The sequence below is a fragment of the Rhinoraja longicauda genome, chromosome 31 (genome assembly GCF_053455715.1).
Source record: "Rhinoraja longicauda isolate Sanriku21f chromosome 31, sRhiLon1.1, whole genome shotgun sequence".
In the NCBI taxonomy this organism is placed as follows: domain Eukaryota; kingdom Metazoa; phylum Chordata; class Chondrichthyes; order Rajiformes; family Arhynchobatidae; genus Rhinoraja; species Rhinoraja longicauda.
The window spans coordinates 9,319,141-9,338,374 of record NC_135983.1 but is presented as its reverse complement, the minus strand read 5'-3'; the positions used below and the strand labels follow the sequence as shown (position 1 = coordinate 9,338,374).

The window sequence follows — 19,234 nt, the reverse complement described above, 5'->3', positions numbered from 1 at the left end:
GAGTAACTCCGCGGGGACAGGCAGCGTCTCTGAAGAGATGGAATGGGTGAAGTTTCCCCATTCGTCACCCATTCCTTCTCTCCAGAGATGCTGCCTCTCCAGCATTTAGTGTCTAATCTTCGGTGTAAACCAACATCTGCAGTTCCCTCCTACACTACCACGTCCGTTGTTGTGCCCGTCTTGATGTTAATTTCTACCGCAAATATGATCAGTCAAGACACACAATGTTGGAGTAACTCGGCGGGTCAGGTAGATTCCCTGAAGACCACGGGCTATGTGACGTTTCAGGTCGGCACCCTTCTCCTGAGATGCTGTCTGACCCGCTGAGCTACTCCAGCATTTTGTGTCATTCCTTGGTAAACCAGCCTCTGTAGTTCCTTGTTTCTACATTTTAACAGAAGACTGCGCTGTGCAACTAAGGTGTCAAGTGCCGTGCACGTTGTATGATAAAATATCAAAGCTAAATTTGTCTGAATTCAGATTGCACGGGCCACAGTTATGCTTCCCAATGTTGTTAATTGTGCCTATCGTTTTATGTACAATGTTTACTTTGCATTAACGAGTCAAATGCCGGCTGTGTTTATTTTGTACATGGATTATAAATGCGCAGGTGGACTACAGTCCCCAGGATGCTGTGCCGTTCCTCTCCTTCGGCAGGAACTCTATAATATAACAAATAATTAATTGGGGGTTCCTGATCATTCGGTGTCGTGATAATTTCAAGTTTCTCTTTTGATATCGCAGACCTTTATGTGTACAGCGTGTTTTAGTTTTTATTTTAACGTTGCTTCTGCATCCCTGTTTTGTTTCCTCGACAGTTTCCTATTGGCTAACAGTGACGTAAGGGGCCACAAGTATTTAATACCTTGGCTTTTAGTATTAATAGAGATTAACGTACTCCACGCTACAACACGCTAGTTATTCGTAATTTGAATTGCCAACGATATATTAAATGTGCATTTCAAATACTAAGGTTGCCAGCAGAGGTAAAGGAGTTTTTATTTTTATTACCCCCTGAGCATGCTGGGTGGTGAGAAATCAGAGCTTTTCCTGATCAGTATTAAATACCAGCATTAACAACGTGAGGGTGTAGCCTTGTCGTCAGCTGTTTGATTAAGATTATGGATTTTAAAACGGCCTGGAATGTCAGTAAACAAATATACTATGACCGGACAATCAAGACAATGTTATCTGCAAATGATACCATTGTAAACTATCCAAACAGAGTGCGAAAATTCTCAAATATCCATATCTCTTTGGTTGTGCAGCTATTTTACAATCGCTCTCCTTGCCTTTCTGAACATTATTTACATTTCTCTACAATTATTTGACGTCTGTGATTTAATCTTGGCCAACATTTAATTGCGTTAAAACATAAAAGCCTTGTACTTCATGTTCCAGATCTTGCAATTGCCTTTGATAAATAAAGCACGGAGTCAGATTTTCAGTTTGCATGTAGAATGGCCTGAAATTTGCAGCATATCTGGAGAGTGGCGCAGTGATTCAGTTAACAAAGCTGCTACCTCAACTCCAGCAACATGGGTTCACTCTTAAACTGTCTGTGTGGTGTGTGCATGTTCCCTCTGTGGTTGTGTGGATTTCCTCCTTCACTTCCAAGATGTGCAAGGGTTAACTGGTGACAGCGAAATGCTCTCAGCGTGTAGATGAGTGATAGAATTGGAAAGTCTGGCGCGAATGAGGAATAGTTGGTGTAAATGGTGCTTGATGGTTGGTTTGGACTAGGTGGGCTGAAGGGCCTGTTTCTGTGGTGCTGATGCTTTGACTGAACAAACCATTGGGAGTAGGATGGGGCCAAAAATCAAGCTAGTCCCCCTCAAATACATCTAGCCACTTATTTATAAACCACCCTCCTCCAATAAAGTGTAGAATCATTGACTGGGCTGCATAATGCCTATGCCCATGTGCAGTACACACACTACCCACTTGAAACTTGAAATTAAATTGGGTCTCCTACATCTGACATTGAGTGAATAGTCAGGTCATTGTCCTGAACATGTAACTGTTTCCTGCTCCATATATGCTGTCTGACATGTTGAATATTTCTATTGTTTTTTCAACTTTGCTGCATTTTGCATGAATATTTCTATTGTTTTTTCAACTTTGCTGTATTTTGCATTTGTGCCTGACTTCCCCGGTTTAACAGTAGCCTGAGCACTTTGTCAAGTACATGGGTTTATTGTTAAGATAATGTGTGGAGTTTCATCTGGTATTGGTTTATTATTGTTACATGTACTGTGATAAGGTGAAAAATGTTGCTTGTGTGCTATCCAGGCAAATCGTACTTTACATGCATTCAATCAATGCACGCCTATGTGCAGTAGTTAGTGCAACGGGAATAATATTAGAGTGCAGAATATAGTGCTACAGGGTTGTAGTTTAGCAATTACAGAGAAATTGTGGATTAAAGAAAGTGCAAGTGTCACAATGAGGTAGGTTAGGAGATTAGGACTACACTCTTGCCTTCTGAGAGCACTGTTCAGTAGTCTGATAGCAGTGGGAAAGAAACTTTTCCTGAATCTGATGGTACATGCTTTCAAGCTGTTATATTTTCTGCCCGACAGGAGAGGGGAGCATTATTGGTGATTTTACACCGAGGAACTTGAAGGTCTCTCAACCATCTCCACTTTGCATCATCGATAGTGACTGGAGCGTGTATACCATCTCATTTCCTGAAGTCAATAACTAGCTTCTTTGTCTTGCTGCCATTGAGGGAGCAGTTGTTGTCTTGACAACATGTTACTGAGCTTTTTTATCTCCATTTACTTGTCAATGTCTTGTCATTGTTTGAAATCTGGCCCACTAGTAGTGGTATCAGCGGCAACTTGTAAATGGAGTTGAAGCAGAATTCTGCTGTACAGTGGTGAGTGTATCGGGTGTATAGCTGGGGACTGGGAATGCATTGTTGCAGGGGACTGGCCTAGATGGAGTGTATGTGGAAAGGATGTTTACAATAGTGGGAGAATCTAGGACCAGAGGGCACAGCCTCAGAATAAAAGGGCGTACCTTTAGAATGGAGATGAGGAGGAATTTCTTTCACTAGATGATGGTGAATCTGTGGAATTCATTGCCCCTGACAGCTGTGGAGGCCATCATTGGGTATTTTTAAAGTGGTGATTGATAGGTTCTTGATTAGTAGGGGCGTCAAAGGCTACGGGAAGAAGGCAGGAGAATGGGAGGGAAAAGTAATTGAATGATGGAGCAGATTTGATGGGTTGAAGGGCCTAATCCTGCTCCTTTGTCATATGGATTGTGGTCTATGGGTCAGCAAGTTGACCATCCAGTAGCAGAGTGGGATGCTGACTACTAGGTCCAGGCATTTGGTGATGATTTTGGATGGTACTATGGTGGAGCTACAGTAAAAAAAAAAAAGGATTTTAGTTTAGTTTAGAGATACAGCGCAGAAACAGGCTCTTTGGCCTACCGTGTCCGTGCCGACCGGCGATCCCCGCACATTAACACTATCTTACACACACTAAGGACAATATAAAATTATACCTAGCCAATTAACTTACAAACTGCGGCACGGTAGCGCAGCGGTAGAGTTGCTGCTTTACAGCGAATGCAGCGCCGGAGACTCAGGTTCGATCCTGACTACGGGTGCTGCACTGTAAGGAGTTTGTACGTTCTCCCCGTGACCTGCGTGGGTTTTCTCCGAGATCTTCGGTTTCCTCCCACACTCCAAAGACGTACAGGTATGTAGGTTAATTGGCTAGGTAAATGTAAAAATTGTCCCTAGTGGGTGTAGGATAGTGTTAATGTACGGGGATCGCTGGGCGGCACGGACTTGGAGGGCCGAAAAGGCCTGTTTCCGGCTGTATATATATGATATGATATGATATGATGAAACCTGTACGTCTTTGGAATAGGGTGGAAACCGGAGATCCCGGAGAAAACTCATAGGGAGAATGTACAAACTCCGTACAGACAAGCACCCATAGTCACGATCGAACCTGGGTCTCTGGCGCTGTAAGGCAGCAACTCAACCACCGAATCTGATGTAGATGTCCTTATTATCCAGTGTAGAGCCAGGGAGATACTATATCTATTTCAGTGGTGGGCAAACTGCAGTGGATCAAGGCTGTCTGGGAGGCTGGAGTTAATGTGCACCATGACCATCCTCTCGAAGCAGTTCATGATGGTGAATTTCAGAGCCACTATCCAAAATTGATAAGAATGAGTTGTTAACTAAGGAAAAATCTGGCTGTGTAATTTTTTTTAAGGTCTTCTTGGGATTGAAAAACAGGAAAATAGAATTGCTGGGGTGGAATACACCTATCAGCCAAACATTATGACCACTGACAAGTGAAGTGAATAAATAACATTGGTTATCTTGTTACAATGACACCTGTCAAGGGGTGGGATATATTAGGCAGTTCTTGAAGTTGATGTGTTGGATGCAGGAGAAATGGGCAGGAGTAAAGACCTGAGCGACTTTGACAAGGGCCAAATTGTTATGGCCAGATGACTAGGTCAGAGCATCTCTGAAACGGCAAGGCTTGTGGGGTGCTCCCTGTCAGCCGTGGTGAGGAGGGACAGTGGTCTGAGGAGGGACAAACTACAATCCGGCGACAGGGTGTTGGGCGCCCAAGCCTCATCGATGCGCAAGGGCAACGAAGTCTATCCCATCTGGTCCAAACCATCTGTGGGAAGACGACAAGCCGGTGGAGGGAGTGTGATGCCCTGGGCAATGTTCTGCTGGGAAACCCTGGGTCCGCCCATTCATGTGGACGTCAATTTGACACGTGTCACGAACCTAACCATCATTGCAGACCAGGTACACCCCTTCATGGCAATGGTATTCCCTGATGGCAGTGGACCCTTTCAGCAGGATAATGCACCCTGCCACACTGCACACATTGTTCAGGAATAATAATAATAATAATAATGCATTTTATTTATATAGCGCTTTTCATATACTCAAAGACAGAGATTTTGAGAACATGGGGAAATGAATAAATAGATAAATAAGTAAATAAATAAATGAACAGAGAAAGGAGACAGAAGGTGAGGTGATCTTCAGTGGTTGAAGACAGTACTGAACAGGTGAGACTTCAGCGATGTTTTGAATGTGGTGAGTGTGGAGGAGTCTCTAACGGTTTGGGGTAGTGAGTTCCATAGGGTGGGAGCAGCGATGGAGAAAGCCCTGTCCCCCCAGGATCTGAGTTTGGTCCGGATGTGGGGGGATAGGAGATTGGCAGCGGCAGAGCGGAGGGTGCAGGTGGGAGTGTGCCTGTGGAGGAGGTCGGTCAGGTAGGATGGGGCCAGGTTATGGAGGGCTTTGTAGGTTATGAGAAGGATTTTGTACTGGATTCTCTGGGGGATGGGGAGCCAGTGGAGTTTATAAAGTACGGGGGTGATATGGTCACGGATCGAGGTGTGTGTGAGTAGACGGGCAGCGGAGTTTTGAATGTATTGAAGTTTATTGATGATTTTTGAGGGTGCGCCATAGAGGAGGCTGTTGCAGTAGTCCAGACGGGAGGTGATGAAGGCGTGGATGAGGGTTTCTGCAGCTGTGGAGGAGAGGGATGGACGGAGACGGGCAATGTTTTTGAGGTGGAAGAAGGCTGTCTTTGTGATGTGTTTGATGTGTTTGTCGAAGGAGAGGGTTTGATCAAGGATGATTCCAAGATTCCGGATGTGAGGTGAGGTGGATACTGGGAGACCATCAATGTTGAGGATGAAGTTTTGGGTGGATTTGGTGAGCGTTTTTGGACCAATGATGATGATTTCAGATTTGTTGCAATTGAGTTTGAGGAAGTTTGATTGAAGCCAAGATTTTATTTCAGTGATGCAGTTTGTCAGTGTAGAGTGTGTGGTGGGGGAGATTGACTTGGTGGAGATGAGGAGCTGGATATCATCGGCGAAGCAGTGGAAGTTGAGACCATGACGGCGGATTAATTGACCAAGGGGGAACAGGTAGAGGATGAAGAGGAGGGGGCCAAGGACTGAGCCTTGGGGGACACCTTGGGGGAGGGGAGCGGTGGGGGATTTACAGTTGTTAATGGAGATGAACTGGTGTCTGTCAGAGAGGTAAGATTTGAACCAGGATAGGGCTTTTCCGGTGATGTTAAGGGAGGTTTCAAGTCGGGTGAGGAGAATGGAGTGATTTATGGTGTCAAAGGCGGCGCTGAGGTCAAGTAGGATGAGGATGTTGAGGTTGCCAGCGTCGGAGGAGAGGAGAATGTCGTTTGTGATTTTGAGGAATGGTTTGAGGAACATGATGAACTGTTCACGGTGTTGCCTTGGCCTCCAAATTCTCCAGATCTGCTGCTAATGTTTTGGTGCCAGATACCACAGGCCACCTTCAGGGATCTTGTCGGCGCTGTTTTGGCAGCACACGGAGAACCAACAGCATATTAGGCAGGTGGTCATAATGTTTTGGCTGTAAGTGTGGGATTTAAAAAGCTTTAATTTTGAAACTTAGTGAGAAAAACCAGTATTGAGGCATGGCTTATGTCAGCGACATCACATACTAAACCTGTTGTACTACTTTTGAGCTGCATTGTGAGTGCAATGCAAGTTTCCATGATAACGTAGCATTTGTATTTTTTTGTTAATAGTATTTCATCATCTTATGCCAATAAACAGTGTGCTGCAAAATGTTCACCCCAAAATAGTTTCAAGCAGCACGTTATATTGCTGTTGAAGTTTGACTAAACTCTTGATTCGGGCATTGTTTATATCTACTGTGGCATGTGGTGAGTTTTGCATTGTTTTATTAATAATACAGCTGAAGTCATTATCAGCTGCCCTTTTAGATCTTATTGCTGATCAAGGAGAAATAAGAAATACTTAAATACTATTGCTCCTCCACTCCTCCCCCACAACATTTGGAAACTGTTTTGTTCTTACCAATTTTGGCACTTAAAATTCCAGCTCTGAAGGTTCAGTGGAAAAAGAAGCACATTGCTTTATTAGTTTAACTGCGTATAATGTCACAGGTTTCAGTGCTCCACTACTGTTGAATATGGAAGCTGACTGCATAGTCTACAAACTCGAGAATACTGTGTATATTATCAGACAAGTATTAGCAATTAGCTTGTTCATGGGATTTGAAATTGGTTTCTAATTGCTTTCGAGCTGGTAGTGGTATGCAATTTTGCTGTGCTCTAGTGTGTATGACATACATACCTCCTGTTGCCAGCCTGGGTATTTAGACCAAGTGCCAGTGATCTGGGACCAAGGGGGCAATACTTTGCTTCCAAACCTGAAAGGCGTGAGTGTGGAAGTACTTGTAGATAGTGGTTTTACCATTTGCCTGTGCTTTGTAGTTGTTGGAAAGGTTTGGCAGACCTTGGAGGTAATGAATTTCAGCAGAATACCTAGTTGTGTTGTCCACTTCAGTAACGGTTCTGATCAGTGGTCTTTCATGTGACTTTGAGAGGTAACTTAATAATCCAGGTGAATGTTACGGTGAAGGGGTTAGCAGCCTTTTTGGCATGCTCTTTACCTAGAATGTGTCTAAAATTGCAAGTATTAATTCTTTCCCCAGTCTGGAAGTTGTATGCATCTTGTAGCAAGTGGCCACTGCTGCTTTATTACTTGTGGACGTGATTGGAACCGAGCGCGTTGATCATCGCTTTGATTGAGACTAGACCAAGTCAATGATTGATGGAACGGAAGGATTGGATTTGCCAATTGAACGAAGCTAGGTCACATAATTATGGTAGGATCCGATTCTGCTGATGGTTTATAGTGCTTTGCGGATACCTAGTTTTGAGGTGCCAACAATTTCCAGATGTTCCCTGATGTGTAGGGGAAAAAAACTGCAGATGCTGGTCTAAATCAAAGTAGACACAAAAAGCTGGCTCAGCAGGTCAGGCAGCATCTCGGGAGAGAAGGAATGGGTAACGTTTCGGGTCTGAGGAAGGGTCTCGACCCGATACGTCACCCATTCCTTCTCTCCCGAGATGCTGCCTGACCCGCTGAGTTACTCCAGCTTTTTGTGTGTTCCCTGATGAAATATTTTTTGTGGGGTGGAGAAGATTGGGAGACCAGTAATATTTAAAATCAAATGTAATATGAAAGGGACACCATTCTTTAATAATTAATTCCCGAGCTGCTCTTTAGCTTCATTCTCATAAAAGGTAACTACAGGCAAAGAAACCTACTGGAAAATGAATTCCAATGAGTGGTCGGTGCCTGTGAAAATTCAAATCAAGCAAAACTAGTTTATGAATTTTTAATTAACTTGTAAAGATTACTAATGAATAAAACTGAAGGCAATTTTGACAGTACCACTATGGAAAATAGGTTCTCATTTATAGTTAGAAAATGTACTAATTGGGTCACTTAATTTTCATTGTATTGAGTGGTTACATATGCACATTTCCATTTTAAAGAAAAACTAGGTTTATTCAGCTTTTTAATTCCATGTTCTTTTTCTGCATAGAATATAAATGCTATTTTATATTGGAGACACAAGAATATGCTGGAACCTTGAACAAAACACAAAGTGGTGGAGGAACTCAGTGGGTCAGGTTGAAAAAGGGTCCCAATGCAAAAAAAACCCATTGTCTGCCCATTCCAACCATGGATGCTGCCTGACCCGCCGAGTTCTTCCAGCAATTTGTGCGTTGCAATTTTATAGTGTTCCCAAATCAAGGAGTAGAGCAGTAACCTTGTGATTCCTTGATATAAGTTGAAAATGTGAGTGTAACCACTTGCTTTTGAGGAGTCAATAATTGAATTGAGTCCCACTCCTGAGATCCAGGCTGATGATCCGTGGAACAGTGCTGGAGGTTCTGATTTTTCAATGAGCTATTAAACCAAAATTTAACCCCCCACGCTGATCTAAAAAGTTTAATTTAAAGATACAGCATGGAAACAGGCCCCTCGACCCACAGAGTCCACGTGAGGTGCCAAATGCCTTTTCATGTTCTATGCCTGTTCTATGTTCTCTCACTTTCTCATCCACTCCCTACACACGAGAGGTAATTTACAGAGGCCAATTAATCCACAAACCCACCGTTACAGATTGTGAAATGAAACCAAAGTGTCTGGAGGAAACCCACGTGGTCACAGCGAGAATGTGCAAACCCCACACAGACAGCACCCAAGGTCGGGATACAACCCGGGTCTTTGACGCTGTGAGGCAGTAAGTCCACCAGCTGTATCACCGTGCCACCTAAAAAGAGCAGTTGCGTTCTCCCAGATATAAGTGACCATGTTTTTCTGTCCATCGATGCCAATAAAACAGATATTGGGTCATAATTTTGGCATTGGCTTAGTTTAGTTTGGTGATACAGCAGAGAAACAGGCACTTTGGCCCACCGAGTCCTGATCGACCATTGACCATCCGTTCACACTAGTTCAATGTTATCCCACTACCCATCCCTGACAGGGTAATTTACAAAGGCCAAGTAACTTACAAACCCGCATGTATTTAGGATGTGGGAAGAAACCAGAGCATCTGGTGGAAACCCGCGCAGTCATGGGGAGAATGTGCAAACTGTGCACAGACAGCCTCAGGATTGAACCCGGGCCTGTGGCACTGTGAGGCAGCGGCTCTACCAGTTGTGCCACTGTGCTGCCCATAAAGAATACACTAGGTTACTACCTGGGACAAGAATGTTGTTCTATCACAAACAGCTAATAAAATTAGATCTATATTCTTCGGAGTTGGGAGGAATGCGATTTTATCCTTTTGTAACATGAGATCCTGGTGTTGCTTGACAGGGTGCCTGATGTGATGTTCCCACGAGTGGGAGAACTTGAATAAGGGATCATAGTTGTAAGGGAATTGGGTGTCATTTAAAGTCATCCTCCATGTGGAAACATCTTGCCAAGGAGATTGAATCCAAGAGGGCTGTGGAGGCTGGATCATTGGCGGAATTTAAAGAAGCAGGTACATTTTTTTGAAAGTTTTATCAAATAGAAATCTACGGTGAACTGGCACATGAGAGGTTGAGGTCTAGAGAAGATGAAAAGTCAAGAGTATTTAATTGTCATAAATGCCGTCAATGGAACAATGAAATTCTTGCAGCTGCATAATGGGCCAGAAAAAACAATACGGATACATGACATGTAAGAAACAAAAATGCAATAAAGTAATAACCACAATACTAGTGCAAAGAAGCCCAAAGTCCTTAGTGCAACCAAAGACAGTCCATTGAAGTTCATAGTTGCAGTTAGTATTGGGTAGTGTTCAAGAGCCTGATGGTTGTTGGGGAAGAAGCTGTTCTTGAACCCAGCGGTCTGCCGTGATCATATTGATTGGTGGGGCAGGCCTGAGGTGCCAAATGCCTATTCCTGTTTTATGTTCTTATATTCCTTGGTTTATGTGCAAATTGCTTCTAGGCATCTCCAATACATTAGCAAATGTCTTTCAGAAAGTACCATTTCGAAATACTCGGGGACGTGTAGTCTTTTAAATCTGTTGTTGTTGATTATTAAGCAAGTTAAAGTGAAATTATTCAATTGCCTGGTACTAACTTTAAACAAGTTTGTGTTTTGCAAAACTCTCTGCTGGTTATTCAAGCATCGTCTGACTCAATGTCTCCCACCACTAAAGTTCCATTGTTGGTTTCTATTAAAACTGTAACTGTAGGTTTACTGAAAGGTTTTAAAATTTGTTGGATGAGCAGAAGTGATTTGGATCTTCTAAAATCCTCAAACTTTTTGAAATGTTAGTGATCAGTGCGATCAAAAAATAAAAAGCAACCTTAAAACAGGATTTTTGTTTGTGGCTAAAATACATTGCTGGAGTAACTCAGTGTGTCAGGCAGCACATGTAGAGGAAATGTATAGATGACGTTTCAGACTGGTTGCAGTGGATAGGAAAAAGCTGGAAAGGGAGAGCAGAACAAAGCCTGGTTTATACATATAGGTGGATACAGGAGGGATTGATTGGCAGACGAGTGGAGCAAGTAACAAAGGCTAGAGATGAAAAGAAGATGAAAGGGTGTCGGACAAGGAGGGAATGGGAGTGAAATGTAGGTGGAAGGAGATAGGACCGGGGAAGAGGGGTGGGATAGTGAAGAAATTAGTGTGCACCAAGGTGGGGTGATGGTGGAGAAGTTGGGGCTCAGGAAACTGAGAGGAGGAAGGGGAAGTTGTTACTTAAAATTGTAGAATTCAGTGTTCATATTGTTGAATTGTAAGCTACCCAAGCAGAATGTGTATGGGGTTCTGTTCCTCCAGTTTACATGTTTTTGGGGGGCTATTGTTTCCGATGTTGACAATTTATATACTATTTTTGTTTTCTCAGAGGTCACAAATTTTGGAGAACATGAGTTTAATGAGAGGGAGGACCTAAATGAAATCAAAGTTAGTCGGAAAATGGTGTAGGGGAACTTGAAGTGATTAAAGACTGATAAATCTCCATGGCTTCCAGTGTACTTGAAGTGGCTCTGGAAATGGTGGATGTATTTGTGGTCATTTTCCAACATTCTTTAAGCTTTGGAACAGTGCGATCTTGCTTATTTAAAAAGATGGGGGATTGATGGTAAGAACTTTGAATTTTACAATTTTAAGTAACACAACCTCTCCCCCTCTCTCTTTTCTCTGCCCCCACCCGACCTCCTTGCCCCATTCCTTTCCACCTATATCCCTTCTCTCTGGCTCTACGCTCCACTCTCCCCTGTTTTTTATCTGACACTTTTTCTCTCTTCTTCAACTTTTGTCTGTATCCACCCATTTGCCAATCAGACCCCCTCACTTTGTGTCCAACTATCTCTTTCCAGGTTGCTTAGCCCTTTTAGCTCCCCCTCCCATTCCCACACTGGCCTTTCTGTCCTGGGCCACCTCTATCGTCAGAGTGAGGCCCAGCGCAAATTGGAGGAACAGCACCTCATATTTTGCTTGGGTACCTTCACCCCAGCGGTATGAACATTGACTTCTCTAACTTCAAGTAGCCTTTGCTTTCCCTCTCTCTCCATCCCTTCCCCTTCCCAGTTTTCCTACCAGTCTTACTGTCTCCGACTGCATTTTATCTCTGTACCACCCACTCCCCTGACATCAGTTTGAAGAAAGGCCTCAACCCGAAATGTCACTCATTCCTTCTCTCCAGAGATGCTGCCTGTCCCACTGAGTTACTCCAGCATTGTGTGTCTATCTTCTTTCTCTTACCAGGCTTTGACCCGCCTCCACCTCTTTTCCAGCTCTCTGTCCCCACTACAGTCAGTCAAAGAAGGGTCTCGACTCAAAAAGTCACGCCCATTCCACCCACACATGCTACCTGACCTGTGGAGTTACTCCAGCATTTTGTGTTTTTCATGGGGAATTCTCAACTGGTTAGCCAGATGACTGCAGTGGGGAAGTCACTGAAGTGCATTATAGAAGATTTAATAGCAGTGCACTTGGCGAAGAGTGGCAAAGTCAGCATGGTTTTTGAAAAGGGAAATCAAGCTTGATGAATCAACTGAACTTAATGAGGATGTAACTAGCAACGTAGATGAGGGAAGAATGGAAACAAATAAGGTTAACACATGGCCATAGAGCCGTGTTCCAACCCACTGTTTTTCTCCAGAGTTGCTGCCTGAGCCACTGAGTTACTCCAGCACTATGTATATATCTATAGATGAGGGAAAAGCACTGAATGTGGGTGTGTTGAGCTTCCAGAAGGTGTTCAGTTCAGATTCATATTAGTTTATTGTCATATACATCAGTATGCATGAAATTTCTTGTTTACATGGAGCTCATACGTGTAAACAGTATACACAGTAACGATAAATGCAATAAGTGCAACAAATGCAAAACTGCAGGATGGTGCAATCTGAAGTAGTGCAAAGCGGAATAACCAAATGAGGTTGAGTTAAGAGTGAGAATGCAACATGACCTCCCATCTTCTATACTCATACAGAGCAATTGCCACACCAGGCTGAGATGCATACCATCAGAATATGTTTGATAGTGCATTTGTAGAAGTTTGAGAGAATCCTTGTGGATTCTTGTGGATCCTTGTGGAATCCTTGCTGAATCTCGGACGCCTTAGAAAGTAAATACGCTGATTGCTTTCTTGATCACTGCATCAGTGTGAAAGGGCTAGGTTAAGTTGCTGGCATTATGAATGTCTAGGAAATTGAAGCTGTGGATCATCCTTACAGCAGCTCCATGAATGAGGGCAGAGTTGCATTCACTCCCCTTCCCGGGCTTCTGAAGGTCAACAAAAATCTCTAGTCTTGCTCACATTAAGGGCTCAGTTGTAGTAACATCATGACATAAGGTCGAGATCAATGTCATGATATCCTTCCTGTATTCTGTCTCATCATCATTGTTAATCTGGCTGACAACAGTCGTATCAAAGTGTGCAAAATTGATACACGTGGGATTGGAATTAACTAATTTATTGACTTCGGATGGTTACAGAAAACAGCAGCAATAAATAGGACTTTTTCTGAATGTCAGGCGGTGGCCAGTGGAAGACCACAGGGTGGAGTGCAGGGCGGCACGGTAGCGCAGCGGTAGAGTTGCTGCTTTACAGCGAATGCAGCGCCGGAGACTCAGGTTCGATCCTGACTACGGGTGCTGCACTGTAAGGAGTTTGTACGTTCTCCCCGTGACCTGCGTGGGTTTTCTCCGAGATCTTCGGTTTCCTCCCACACTCCAAAGACGTACAGGTATGTAGGTTAATTGGCTGGGTAAATGTAAAAATTGTCCCTAGTGGGTGTAGGATAGTGTTAATGTGCGGGGATCGCTGGGCGGCACGGACTTGGAGGGCCGAAAAGGCCTGTTTCCGGCTGTATATATATGATGATGATGATGACCCCAACTATGCACAATTTAGATTGGATTCAAATGGGGGAATTAAATGTAGTATCTTCAAGTTTATAGACGACACAAAGCTATGTTGCTTTGCGAACAATGAGGATGATGCAGTGAAGCTCCAGTGAAATTTGGATAGACCATAGAACAATATAGCGCAGGACTCCTTTGACTCCTCCCACTTCCTCCAAACCAGAGGCGTAGCTATGGGCACTCGCATGGGCCCTAGCTACGCCTGCCTCTTTGTCGGGTACGTCGAACAATCCCTGTTCCGGGCGTACACCGGCCCCATCCCTGAACTCTACCTCTGCTACATCGACGACTGCATTGGTGCTACCTCTTGTACCCATGCAGAACTCACTGACTTCATACACTTCACCTCCAATTTCCATCCTGCCCTTAAATATACCTGGACTATCTCGACATCTCCCTCCCGTTTCTGGACCTCACCATCTCCATCACAGGAGACAGACTAGTGACGGACATTTACTATAAACCCACTGACTCGCACAGCTATCTGGACTACACTTCTTCCCACCCGGTCCCCTGCAAAAAGTCTATCCCCTACTCCCAATTCCTCCGTCTACGCCGTATCTGCGCCCGGGATGAGGTGTTTCACACTAGGGCTTCAGAGATGTCCTCGTTCTTCAGGAAACGGGGCTTCCCCTCCTCCATTATAGATGAGGCTCTCACTAGGGTCTCTTCTACATCCCGCAGCTCCGCTCTTGCTCCCCCTCCCCCCACTCGCAACAAGGACAGAATCCCCCTCGTTCTCACCTTCCACCCCACCAGCCAGCGAATCCAACAAATCATCCACCAACATTTCCGTCACCTACAACGGGACCCCACCACTGGCCATATCTTCCCATCCTCTTCCCTCTCTGCGTTCCGCAGAGACCGTTCCCTCCGTAACTCCCCAAACCACCCCAACCCCGGGCACTTTCCCCTGCAACCGCACGAGATGCAACACCTGTCCCTTTACCTCCCCCCTCGACTCCATCCAAGGACCCAAACAGTCTTTCCAGGTGAGACAAAGGTTCACCTGCACCTCCTCCAACCTCATCTATTGCATCCGCTGCTCTAGATGTCAACTTATTTACATCGGCGAAACCAAGCGCAGGCTCGGCGATCGCTTCGCTGAACACCTGCGCTCGGTCCGCATTGACCAAACTGATCTCCTGGTGGCCGAGCACTTCAACTCCCCCTCCCATTCCCAGTCTGACCTTTCTGTCATGGGCCTCCTCCAGTGCCATAGTGAGGCCCACCAGAAATTGGAGGAACAGCACCTCATATTTCGTCTGGGCAGTTTTCAGCCCAGTGGTATGAACATCGACTTCTCCAACTTTAGATAGTTCCTCTGTCCCTCTCTTCCCCTCCTCCTTCCCAGATCTCCCTCTATCTTCCTGTCTCCACCTATATCCTTCATTTGTCCCGCCCCCCTGACATCAGTCTGAAGAAGGGTCTCGACCCGAAACATCACCCATTCCTTCTCTCCCGAGATGCTGCCTGACCTGCTGAGTTACTCTGGCATTTTGTGAATAAATACCTTCGATTTGTACCAGCATCTGCAGTTATTTTCTTATAATATAGCGCAGGAGCAAGCCCTTTAGTCCACAATGTCTGTGCCAAACATAATGCAAAGTTAAACTAATCTCTCTGGCTTGCACAAGACCCGTATCCCTCCATTCCCTGTATATCCATGTGCCTGTCTAATACCCCCACCACCACCACCCCTGAGTGGGTTCCAGGCACCCACCATGCTTTGTAAGGGAATTGGCCAAATAAACGCTAGATGCAGTATAGTGTGGGTAAAATGTGAGGTTATCTCCTTGGTGGCAATAACAGAAAAGCAGATTATTATCTGAACAGTCGATTAGGAAAAGGGGAGGTTGATGAAAGTCATTGTGCAGGTGAAGCAAGCAATTAGGAATGCTAATGGTATGTTAGCATGTAATTTCAAAAGGTTTGAGTAGATCAGCAGGGATATATTCCTATCATTGTATATAGCATAAGTAAAACAACTGCTTGAGTGTATTGTGCTGTTTTGCTCTCCTTAACTGAAGAGATGTTCTTGTGGGGGGAATGCATTGGAGGCTCACCAGCCAGAAGCCAGTAATGACAGAACTTATAATGTGTGAGTGGGTGAAGAAGAGTTGAGAAGAATGAGTGTGATTACCAAAAGCCTACAATGGGGATTAGATGTAGGAAACATATTCTGGATTACAGGGAAGGGTCTCAGGATGTGGGAACAGTCTTAAGAAAAAGGTGTTAGCCAGTTTAGACTGAGATGAAAGACTCTTCTCCTGGAGAATGGTGAACCTGTAAAACTATCTGCACATAAAGCAATTGAAGCCAAGTTATTAAATGCATTCTAAACAGAGTTAGTAATAGTGAGCTAATGGGATCAAGGAGTATGGGGAGAAAGCTGAATTAGGATGATCAGCCGTGATCATGTTGAATGGGAAGCTGACTCTAAGGGCTCAATGACCGACTGTGTGCATGTGTATGGGCGTATGTACATATATATTCATAGTTAATCTTGCAGTGAGTTATCCTGGATTATATACGAGTTCTAGACATTTATTGGTGGGATGTTCAGTTTTTTCCCCCAGTGTTTGAAAAGAGATTAATTGGGCAAAATAATTTGTAAAGCAAATGGAAGAATAAACTTGCAAAATTAAAATTTGATTTCTCAAAAGGGTGAATCAATTACATCTTATGGAAGTGGAATTGTGAAATAAATATTCTTAAACAATGGACTTATGTATCTCTTTCATGAAGGCAGTGTATTTTTGAAAGGTTGGAAGTGAGTTTTTTTAGAGCCAAGCATTTGACGATGTTAGAATAATGTGTGACAGACCTTCCTCCATTCTATCCTTCATTTCCGTAATATCCTACTGCCATATAACCCTCTGAAATATTACATCCCCCAATTCTTTCCTCTTGATCATCCCCAAAGTGCTTCATCACTATCCAGCGCTGTGAGATGATTTACTGTGTTACATGTGCAATATAAATTGTTGTACAGTAGTATGCATTCATTCTTCCTGTAAGAATATGAACTGGAGTTTAATATGTGACAAAAAAGGATTGTCCCAATAGTGTATTGGATTGTGATCAGAAAAAAGAAATTCAAGCTGTTGTATCTCGAGTTTTCTTGGAATTTCAAAGCTAATTGTGCATCACCCACTCAGGGCAAACGCCAGACATTGTTCTCTCTAATCCTGCAGGGTTCCATATTGCAGTTTGTTTATCGAACTCACAAATTACTGGAGGAGTGATGGGAGAGACAAGGGGGACAGGACCGTTCAACAATAAATAACAGTGAGAGTTGAGGTGAGTCTAATTGCACCCATTCTAAAAATGCTAGTGTGAGATATTCACTTAATGTGTAATACCAGCTGTGTAATAGAACATAGAACAGTATAACTCAAGAACAGGCCTTTGGGCCCACAATGTCCATGCAGAACATAATGCCAAGATAAACTAATCTCTGTCTGCGTGTGATCCATATCCTTCCACCCCCTGCATATTTATGTCCCTACCAATCTCTCTGCATTCCAGGCATCGAGCCCTCTGTAAAGAAAATCACCCCTTCCGCCTCCTGTAAACGATGCCATGCATCTTAAAGCTATGCCTTCTGGTGTTTGAAATTTCCACCCTGGAAAAAAAAGTTCTACTTTATCTATGCTTCCCATAATTTTATATGACGCTCCAGAAAAAAAATCCAAGTTTCCAAGACTGAAATCAAAGACTGAAAAATCTCTCTTTCCTGCTGCAAGGAACATCTGTACTTCCTGCACTTCTGTACAAAATTTGTCTCAGTTACTTTTAAGTATTTGGGATATCAGCCATCCATATTTTAATTGCCCCTTTCAAATGAAAATCACATTTGATAATCTGTTCTCTGATCCACTACATAGTGTCTGACCTAAGCAGAATTAAATTGTTTCATTGGTTCTTCTATCCAGATTGCTATTCTCCTGTGTCAAATTGGGGCATGACTCTGATTTAACTTGCAGCTTGTGTGAGGCGATTCACACCATTATTAAAGTTGCAGAGTAACTAACTTTATGGTCTTTGACTATTTACTTGTCTTGGAGATTGTCAGCAGTTGGTTTAACAACAAAGTCTTTCTATTAGCTTATAATATTTTTTTTAAATAGTAATACTTAGCATATTCTTGAAGGGGGGAATTTGAAAGTTGTTTTTTAATGGGCAAATCTGTGCCGCATATTTGAGAAACAAAGGAAGTCCAGAACACCCAAGGCAAGGTTTGGAGGAACATGAAGGTTCCGTTATGGGGCTTGGGAGATGATGAAGATGGGGAAATATGAGTTTACGAAATGATTTGAGCACATGGTGTTTGTATGTACTCCCTGTAACCACGTGAGCTTTCCCCGGGTGCTCCAGTTTCCTTCAACACTCCAAAGACGTATGGGGGTTGTAGATTAATTGACTTCGGTAAAAATTGTAAATATCCCCTCAAGTGTAGGATAGTGCTGGGTACAGGAATCGCTGGTCGACACGAACTTGCAGGGCCAGTTTCTGCATTGGATCTCTAAACTAAACAAGGAAGTGATATTCAAAATTGATGGTAAATAGTCCTACAGCCGAAAGTAGGTCAGCACACCCGTGGATGGGTGAATACAAAAATGCATGGGGTTAGGGCAGATGCAGCAGGATTGAATTGGTTCAAGTTAACAATCCAGTTGGGAGAACATTACAGTACTCTTGACAGGTGATAAAAATATGGATGAGGAGTTTGGAAGCATATGGTTTGAGGTGGGGGCAGGTGATTCACTACCTCTAAACTAAACTACTATTGTGCTGAAGTTGGAAGGGATTGTGGTACAGAAGATTTGGGGCCCATGTAATGCATGGGAACTGTAGAATTATAGATTTTGTTTGTGGAGGAAGAGTCATTTGGACTATCTACACAATCACTTTCCCATAGCCTTGCAAATTATCATCTCATGATCTTTTAAAGGCTTCGATTATTTTTCCATGGGGATTTTCAGACCATAATACCCGAGTTTTTCTTTAAATAAAAGGGCTTGGGATTGGCATTCAAGCTGCAAATGGCCAGCAGGGGGTGTTGATTGTACAAGTCATACAGTGTGGAAACAAGCCCTTTGGCCCAACCTGCCCACACCGGCCAACATGTCCCAGTTACACTAGTCCCCCCTGCCTGTGCTTAGTCCATATCCCTCCAAACTTGTACTATCCATGTACAAAATTGATGACTGTAGACGGAAAAGCCAAGGATCCATTTCAGAGATATGCAGGAACAGGAACTTGAAGTTGTTGATTCTCTCCACTGCCATCCCGTCATGAAGACAGGTTCGTGGATCCTCAGCTTTTCCAGCTAATGTCACCAATTAGCTACTTGGTCTTGCTGACATTGAGAGCAAAATTATTCGGGCACCGTTCAATCAGATTTTCAATCTCCCTCATTAATCATCCAACAATGGTGCTATCACAGCGAATTTAAAGATGACATTGGAAC

General features: G+C 43.6%; 1 protein-coding gene across 5 annotated transcripts in view; it reads left to right on the top strand.

Annotated features, from left to right (window-relative positions):
• rabgap1 (RAB GTPase activating protein 1) overlaps positions 1–19,234 on the top strand; it is a 168,965-nt gene that overhangs the window by 628 nt on the left and 149,103 nt on the right. For 3 of the 5 annotated variants that reach the window (XM_078426233.1, XM_078426230.1, XM_078426228.1), the window contains exon 2: positions 16,956–17,061. The exons of the other annotated variants lie outside the window; for them this stretch is intronic. The gene's annotated coding sequence lies outside the window, so the exon portion shown is untranslated. The remainder of the gene's footprint in view (positions 1–16,955; positions 17,062–19,234) is intronic. 5 annotated transcript variants of the gene reach the window in all.